The following is a 7,467-nucleotide window of genomic DNA, read 5'->3' on the forward strand; positions in this document are numbered from 1 at the left end:
GTGCCAGCACAGGCCCCTGGCATATCCCGCTGCTTCTTCGAGTCCCGTTTAACCAGGATGATTTTTTTGGGGGGTAGGAGCACCCAAAGCCAGCAAACTGGCCTTAACCCCTTTCGGGGGGATCTCTCCTCTTTCTTCCTCACCAAATTCCCACTGTCAAAACCCAGCCTGAGGCTCAGCTCCCCATCCCCTCAGTCTCTCCAAGGAACTGGGCTTGGATTTCCCAATCCAGCAGGACAGGCTTGCTGTTGTCCTTATTGTATATCCTAATTGCAGTAATTGCTTAAGAAATAATTGAAAGACAGGAAAGGAATGAAGAGACATTAAAAAAGAGCTGCCAGCTTCAAGGGCCATCCAAGGGATGCTCAAACCCCTATTCAATGATTTGCTTTAATTAATCAGCTCAGAGTAATTAACACCACATTGATACCGTAAAATTCTTTTTAATTGAGTTATGGATAAATATTGCAGAATGTAAAAACTTTTCTAAACCCAAAAACTCTTTTAAGAGAGCACAGCTGCAGAGAGAGTCTTGACATTCAGGGAAAAAACCACAAGTTTTCAGTCTTTAGCATCTTCCACTAAGTCGTCATTGACAGCAAACGTGGCTTCAGCCTCAGCAAGACACGGAGAGTCAGGGACTGCAGATCCTGGTCTCACCTCAGCCTTTCAGCAGCTACAGTCTGCAAGGAGAGAGAAGAAAATGGGTCAGGATGGACAGCCTACTTCCAGAAATCATCAGCATTCATCAAGCATTAAGTAGAGCTGTAAGAACTTCCCCAGAGGTTCGCTTCCCTGCGGACTGAGGGCTCTAGGTTGAAGCACAGGCTGGACCTGCCATGGGCAGACCATGGAAACCCCAGGAGTAAAAGCTACTCGGTCAGTTCCATAAAACATTCCAAAATCAGGCTCCTGGGGTGCGACCGTCTCTTCTCTCACCTTCAAACATGCAGGATGAGGTCTGTTGCTGTTGAGCAGCGTTCAAAAACTCCTCAGAGCAGAAACTGCCTCACCAATGACACTGGAGTCATGGCAGCTCCTCTGGCAGCTCTGTCAGTAACAAAATGTTTTGGTTACCTGGACACAAAAGGATGCTAAGACCCATCACTACAGGCTAAACTGGAGCAGTGCTTCCAAACGGGGCAGGGAGGATGGAGGGCAGAGGCTTTTCCAGGAGATACAGCGCTTACCAGTGGGGCAGAATGGGGAATTGCATTCCGAGTTTTTGGAGAAAACTTTCAAACTCACAGAAGTAAAGCTAAGTAGTGTTGGGTAACAAAAAGAAAACCAAACAAAGCCCCAGCCACTTTTGGAGATTATTCTTGCTTTATGGCACAACCGCTTGCTTTTATTGAAAAACACTAGGTGGAACAGTCACACTGCATGAAAAAAACAGAGACATTAAAACCAGTCCAGATGCACAACCACTGTCTATCAGAACGACGCTTGCACAAAAGAACTCTGGCCTTAATTCAGGTCACAGTTACGGAAGAATATTTGAAGACCACTTTGAAGTGCTACAAACCAAGTCAAGCCAAGCACACTTTCATTCTCTGGACAGACTTTAAGACACCCGAGGGAGAGTCTCGAGCACGTGCTCAGCTCCCAGATTTGCCTTTGCCCACCCCAGCAAGGACAGCGCAGATGTGGCCAGTACAGGTCACACCCAGCCCAAGGTCTGCCTGAGCCCCTCCGGCCGCACTTCCTTCCTGCTGATAATGCTGACCCCTGACAGGCCCCAGCCAGGACCCTTTGCTGCTGCCTTTGCGGACCCTTTGGATCAAATGGGAAGGAACCCTCCTGTGCCCTGCACCTGCTGAAAGTTTCCCTGCTGGAACGCAATGGCTCGTACAAAAGACACACCCCGCTTGTTCCGTTTTGGCCTTTTTTCTAGGATTTGCCTGACACAGGTGATGTTCCTCACCACGGAGCACTACGATGCCAACAGCAGCGATACAGAAATCCGCTCTGGGACGGAGCAGTGGGAAAAGCGACCTCTGGACTTGCCAGAGATAGAAGGGGAGCACCCTCGGTGCCGTGCCTGCTGGGTGAAGTGGAGCTGGCAGGCGGAGCCACAAATATTCATAAACATATGGCCCATAAACGTGGCTGGTCCCTGAAACTTTGTGAGAACCAATTCCTCTCATGAACATGAATCTAGACCCAGATAAAAAGCCATGGTCTTGTTTTCTGTTTCCCATGTTGTGCATCTCTCTCCACTTTGCACGAGAATAATGACAAGTCTGAATTGGCCCATTAACTGATACATGAAAAACATGATAACATGAAAACATGCACACACACGCACAAAAAGGTGGTGGTAAAATTTAGCAATTGGAAAGTTTATCATAGATTGGTAAAATATGAAAAGATTTTTTTTTCTTTTTTTTTTTTTTTTTAATACTAATTGCAGGAATTAAACCCAGGAAATTTTGGTTCAAGCTGCACCTGAGCCCTGGAGCCAATTTATTTAGCTCCAGTGAATTCCATTAAATGTATTAAAACTGGTTTTAAAAGATTAAACCAAAAGAGCTCTGATAGGGAATTCTGTAAATACAAACTCTTAATTTCTGTCCCAATGGCATGAAACACTTCAAAACAATTTTTTTCTAGGCTTGAAACATAGCATAAGAAAACAATTTCAGGACTGAAGAAACTATTAAACCCAGTCACACACAAACTTTGTCCTTTTTGCTCGAGTTCCGTTTGTTTTTTAAGCCCCAGCTCGATTCCACTTCCCCCAGTTCCGGCACCGAAACCCACTGACCTCAGCTCGGTTCGGCGCAGCTCGCTGGGTTCGGCTGAGCGCGGCTGCGCTCGGCTCGATGCAGCAGAAGTCGGCTAAACTCGGGTGGGTTCGGCTCTTCGGCTAAACTCGTCCCTTTTCGCCAGGTCTCGGCTGTGTTCGGCTGTTCGGCTAAACTCGGCTGTACTCGGCACTCCTCGTCTCTTACCGGATGCAGTCGTGTAGATTCGGCTCTTCGGCTCGGCTCGGCTCCGTTCGGCTGCGCTCGGAGGCGCTCGCGGCGCTCCCCGCGGCTGGGCTCGGCTCCTGAGGGCGGCGCGGGCCGGGCCGAGGCGCGGCGCGGGGAAGCGGCGCCTGGCGCTAAACCCGCGGAGCCCGGGGTTTTCCTGCTGCCGAGCCCCGCAAGCGCTCGCACGGACACGAATGGGAGCGCGGGCTCGGGCAGGAGCTCCCGGGCAGTGACTGCAGTCGCGCTAATTAATGCTCGTGAGAGCAGGAGGCCGGGTTCGGCTGGGCTCGGCTCGGTTCGGCTGGGCTCGGCTCGGTTCGGCTGGGCTCGGCTCGGTTGGGCTGGGCTCGGCTCGGTTCGGCTCGGCTCGGTTCGGCTGGGCTCGGCTCGGTTCGGCTGGGCTCGGCTCGTTCGGCCGAGCTCGGTGCCGCTCGCTGCGTTCGGCCGAGCTCGGTGCCGCTCGCTCAGCTGGATATGGCTCACAGATTTCCTGACATCAGCCCCTAGGAATTCCACACCACACAAACTGTAGCCTCTAAAGGGCTTGGGGGTTTTTTAATAAATGTAATTTTTAACTCAAGGCTTGGTACGGAGTCGATGGCTCCTTTAGGACAAGAATATTTACATGTACAAGCAATTCCCTCATTTGCATCTCATATTTATTTATCCCACCCCAAAATTCAATACAGAGCACAAGGAATGTGCCGTTCTGCTTTCTCCCTGTACAGTATTTCACAAAGGACACGGGCACAGCACGCAGCCGTGAGTCAATGGAATAAATCCTGGTTTACATTCCAAAGGTTCTCGTTCCGGCACGGCACCTTTGCAGATCCGGGCTGTCATGTTCAACTACCCTCAGGGCCACATTCCAGAACAATTTATCAGATTTCACAGAGAATTCCCAATACAACTCACGTGTAAGCGATAAGCAGAAAATCCTGTGGGGTTTAGTTCTCTCTCTCACCTGTTCCAAGCGGAGGGAAGATGGGCTTTTGTCCCACAGAGCGGCAGCAGTGATGGAACGGGGCTTTTTAAATTTTTTATTTTAAAAAAGGCAATAGAAATGTACCAGGTCTGATATAAATGTCTTTCAAAGCCATTAAAGCTTTTTAAACCCAAGAAGACCATCATGAGTCCTGAGCTCAGTCTTCTAGTCATACTGGTTTTGGTATTGTGAAATCAACGGGGTTCTTTAAGAAATAATAAATCATCGTGACTAAACCTCTGGCTCCTCGTCATTTGCACTTACAGCCCGTGGTAGGAAGCTCTGCAGCCTTCTTTTCCCATCCTCTAATGGAGAGAGGGTGGATATTAATGACACACACATGTGCACAAACAGTCTTCCTGGTTCTTTAAAAAGTTTAAAATGCCTGTAATAAAGATGATAGAAGTAATATTGTGTCTCAGACTGTTCAAGGGTAGAGAAAATGGAGCTTTAATGTTGCACTGAGAGATGTTGAATAAAATCTTTCCCCTGAATTTGCACACAGTAATAAAATACTGGGGTTTTTTTTTTTGGTTGGTTGGGGTTTTTTTTGTTTGTTTTTTTTTTTTTTTCTTTGTTTTCTTTTGTTTTTGTTTTTGTATGAGAAGGACTCAGGAGCCACTGTTTCAACTCCATGATAACTATTTAAACATTGTTTCAAGAATCCCAGGGGACACCGGCCTTGGAACTCTCAGCAACTGCTCAGCTTGGCTACTTCAAAGACTTCCCCACCCAGGAAACCGAGCGCTCCCAGCCTGTAACAGCACATCCGCTACAAAGCCGATCAAACCTTCCACACACAGACGACACGAGGCTGCTGCAAGTCCTCTATGGGCGGCAGCAGCAGCTCCCGGGGACGTGAACAGCACCCCCCCGCTCACAGCTGGCTCAGGGTGGGAGCAGGGGGATGAGTGGGGAGGGCGGGGAGCGGCGGGGAGGGGACGGGACGGGACGGGCGCCCGGCACGGCACAGGGACAACTCCCGGGACGCCGGCCGCGGCGGGACCTCGGCCGATCGGGGCGTCCCCGCCGCTGCCTGTCGGCGCAGGCCCGGCTCCCGCCCGCCCGCAGCGCCACTGAGCCCCCAGCCCGTCCGCCCGCACCTCGAAACGCTGCGGAAAATCGCGCCCGGGCTGCGTTGTGGTCAGGATAGCGCGCAGGCAGTCGGCAAGACGTACCTCGGGGTCCTTGCATTCCCACCCCCCCCTTTTTTTTTTTTTTTTTTTTTTTCCCCTCCGCCATCTTTGGAAGGTCAAGCACAATGTGCAGCTTCGCCATCTTGGGAGTGGTGTCACGTGACTTCCACTCTTACTCGCCGCCATCTTGGTTGTGGGTGAAGTGATTTCCGGTCGAGCCGCCATCTTTTTTGTGGTACCGCTAAGGCCCCCTCCCAGGGTCCCACCACAGTCGCCTGACTAAAATCGACTGCCCGAACCCATCCGCGGTGAGTCTGAGCCCATAGCCCGTGTCTGCAGACCTGGGAAGGCCGTGGAAAATTGCTCCCGGGCGGCGGCGTGGTCAGGGTAGCGTGCAGGCAGTCGGTTAGACGTACCTTGGAGGTCCTTGCATTTTCCCGCCCTTTTTGGAGCCATCTTTGGAAGGTCAAGCACGGTGTGCCGGGTCGCCATCTTGGGAGTGGCGTCAAGTGATTTCCGCCCTTACTCGCCGCCATCTTGGTTGTGGGTGAAGGAACTTCCGGTTGCACCGCCATCTTTTTTGTGGTACCGCTAAGGCCTCTCCAGGCCCCTATCACAGGCACCTGAATAAATCGACTGCCCGAACCCATCCGCGGCGAGTCTGAGCCCACAGCCCGTGCCCGCGCGCCTCGAAATGCCGCGGAAAATTGCGCCTGGGCCGCGTCCTGGTCGGGCGGCAGCGCTGCCCCGAGCTCACAGCCCGGGGCTTCCACGCACGGCGGGGACGGGGACGGGGTTTAGCTGCAGTACCGCTCTGTGCCCACAGGGCGGCAGCACTGCCCGGAGCTCACAGCCGGGGCTCCCGTGCAAGTCAGGGTCGGGCACGGGGGGGCGGGGGGGGGGGGCTGCAGTACCTCTTTGTGTTCACAGGGTGGCAGCAGTGCACCGCGCACGTCAGGGTCGGACACGGGGGGAGCTGCAGTACTTGCCTCTGTCCACATGGTGGCAGCAGTGCACCGCGCACGTCAGGGCCGGACACGGGGGGAGCTGCAGTACCTGCCTGTGTCCACATGGTGGCAGCAGTGCACCGCGCACGTCAGGGCAGGACACGGGGGTGCTGCAGTACCGCGCTATGTCCACATGGTGGCAGCACTGCACCGCGCACGTCAGGGCAGGACACGGGGGGAGCTGCAGTACTTGCCTCTGTCCACATGGTGGCAGCAGTGCCCGCGCACGGCAGGGCCGGACACGGGGGGAGCTGCAGTACTTGCCTCTGTCCACATGGTGGCAGCAGTGCACCGCGCACGGCAGGGCCGGACACGGGGGGAGCTGCAGTACCTGCCTGTGTCCACATGGTGGCAGCAGTGCCCGCGCACGTCAGGGCCGGACACTGGGGGAGCTGCAGTACCACGCTATGTCCACATGGTGGCAGCACTGCACCGCGCACGGCAGGGCCGGACACGGGGGGAGCTGCAGTACTTGCCTCTGTCCACATGGTGGCAGCAGTGCCCGCGCACGGCAGGGCCGGACACGGGGGGAGCTGCAGTACCTGCCTGTGTCCACATGGTGGCAGCAGTGCCCGCGCACGGCAGGGCCGGACACGGGGGGAGCTGCAGTACCTGCCTGTGTCCACATGGTGGCAGCACTGCACCGCGCACGTCAGGACCGGACGGGATTGGAAGATGCAGTACCACGCTATGTCCACATGGTGGCAGCAGTGCCCGCGCACGGCAGGGCCGGACGCGGGGGGAGCTGCAGTACTGGTCTGTGTCCACAGGACGGCAGCACTGTCCGGGCACGGGGGGGGGGAGCTGCAATACCGCCTGTGTCCACAGGACGGCAGCACTGCCCCCGAGCTCACAGCCCCCACTTCCAAAAATCCTGTAAAATGCCCCAAAAGACCCCCAAGCGCAACTACCAGAACCCTGCAACTCACCAAATTCAAACCAAAAAAGCCTTGATTGTAGGCTATAATTTAATTTTAGTATTTATTATATTTATATTTGTGTTTATATTTGTTTTTATATTTATATGTATATTTATATTTACCATTTCTGTTTTCTATTCATATCTATGTACATTATATATTTTTAAATATACATAACATGTAATATTATAGATTGTATTTATTTATATTACTGATATAAGTTTTTGTATTTTACATCTCTATTTTTATTATTTATACTTTCCTATTTTTCTATTGATTTTTAAAAATTTGGGTTTATTTGTTTATATTTTAAACTATATTTTACACGATACAAATTCATTAACCTAACACATCAGAACCACAATTAATTAGAATTAAATTAGCCTGGTTTTCTAAAGGGTAAAGATTTAATTATCAATAAAATAATATTGGCATATTTTCCCT

General features: G+C 52.2%; 1 long non-coding RNA gene across 1 annotated transcript; it reads right to left on the reverse strand.

Moving 5' to 3' along the window:
• Positions 1–498: 498 nt before the first annotated feature.
• Positions 499–2,944, reverse strand: LOC120749177 (uncharacterized). Its single transcript, XR_005699572.1, has 3 exons — positions 2,768–2,944; positions 940–1,050; positions 499–683 (listed from the first exon to the last, which is right to left on the reverse strand). It is a non-coding gene; the product is annotated as an uncharacterized LOC120749177 (long non-coding RNA).
• Between the last annotated feature and the right edge of the window lie 4,523 nt (positions 2,945–7,467).

The sequence above is a fragment of the Hirundo rustica genome, chromosome 2, assembly GCF_015227805.2.
Source record: "Hirundo rustica isolate bHirRus1 chromosome 2, bHirRus1.pri.v3, whole genome shotgun sequence".
Taxonomy (NCBI): domain Eukaryota; kingdom Metazoa; phylum Chordata; class Aves; order Passeriformes; family Hirundinidae; genus Hirundo; species Hirundo rustica.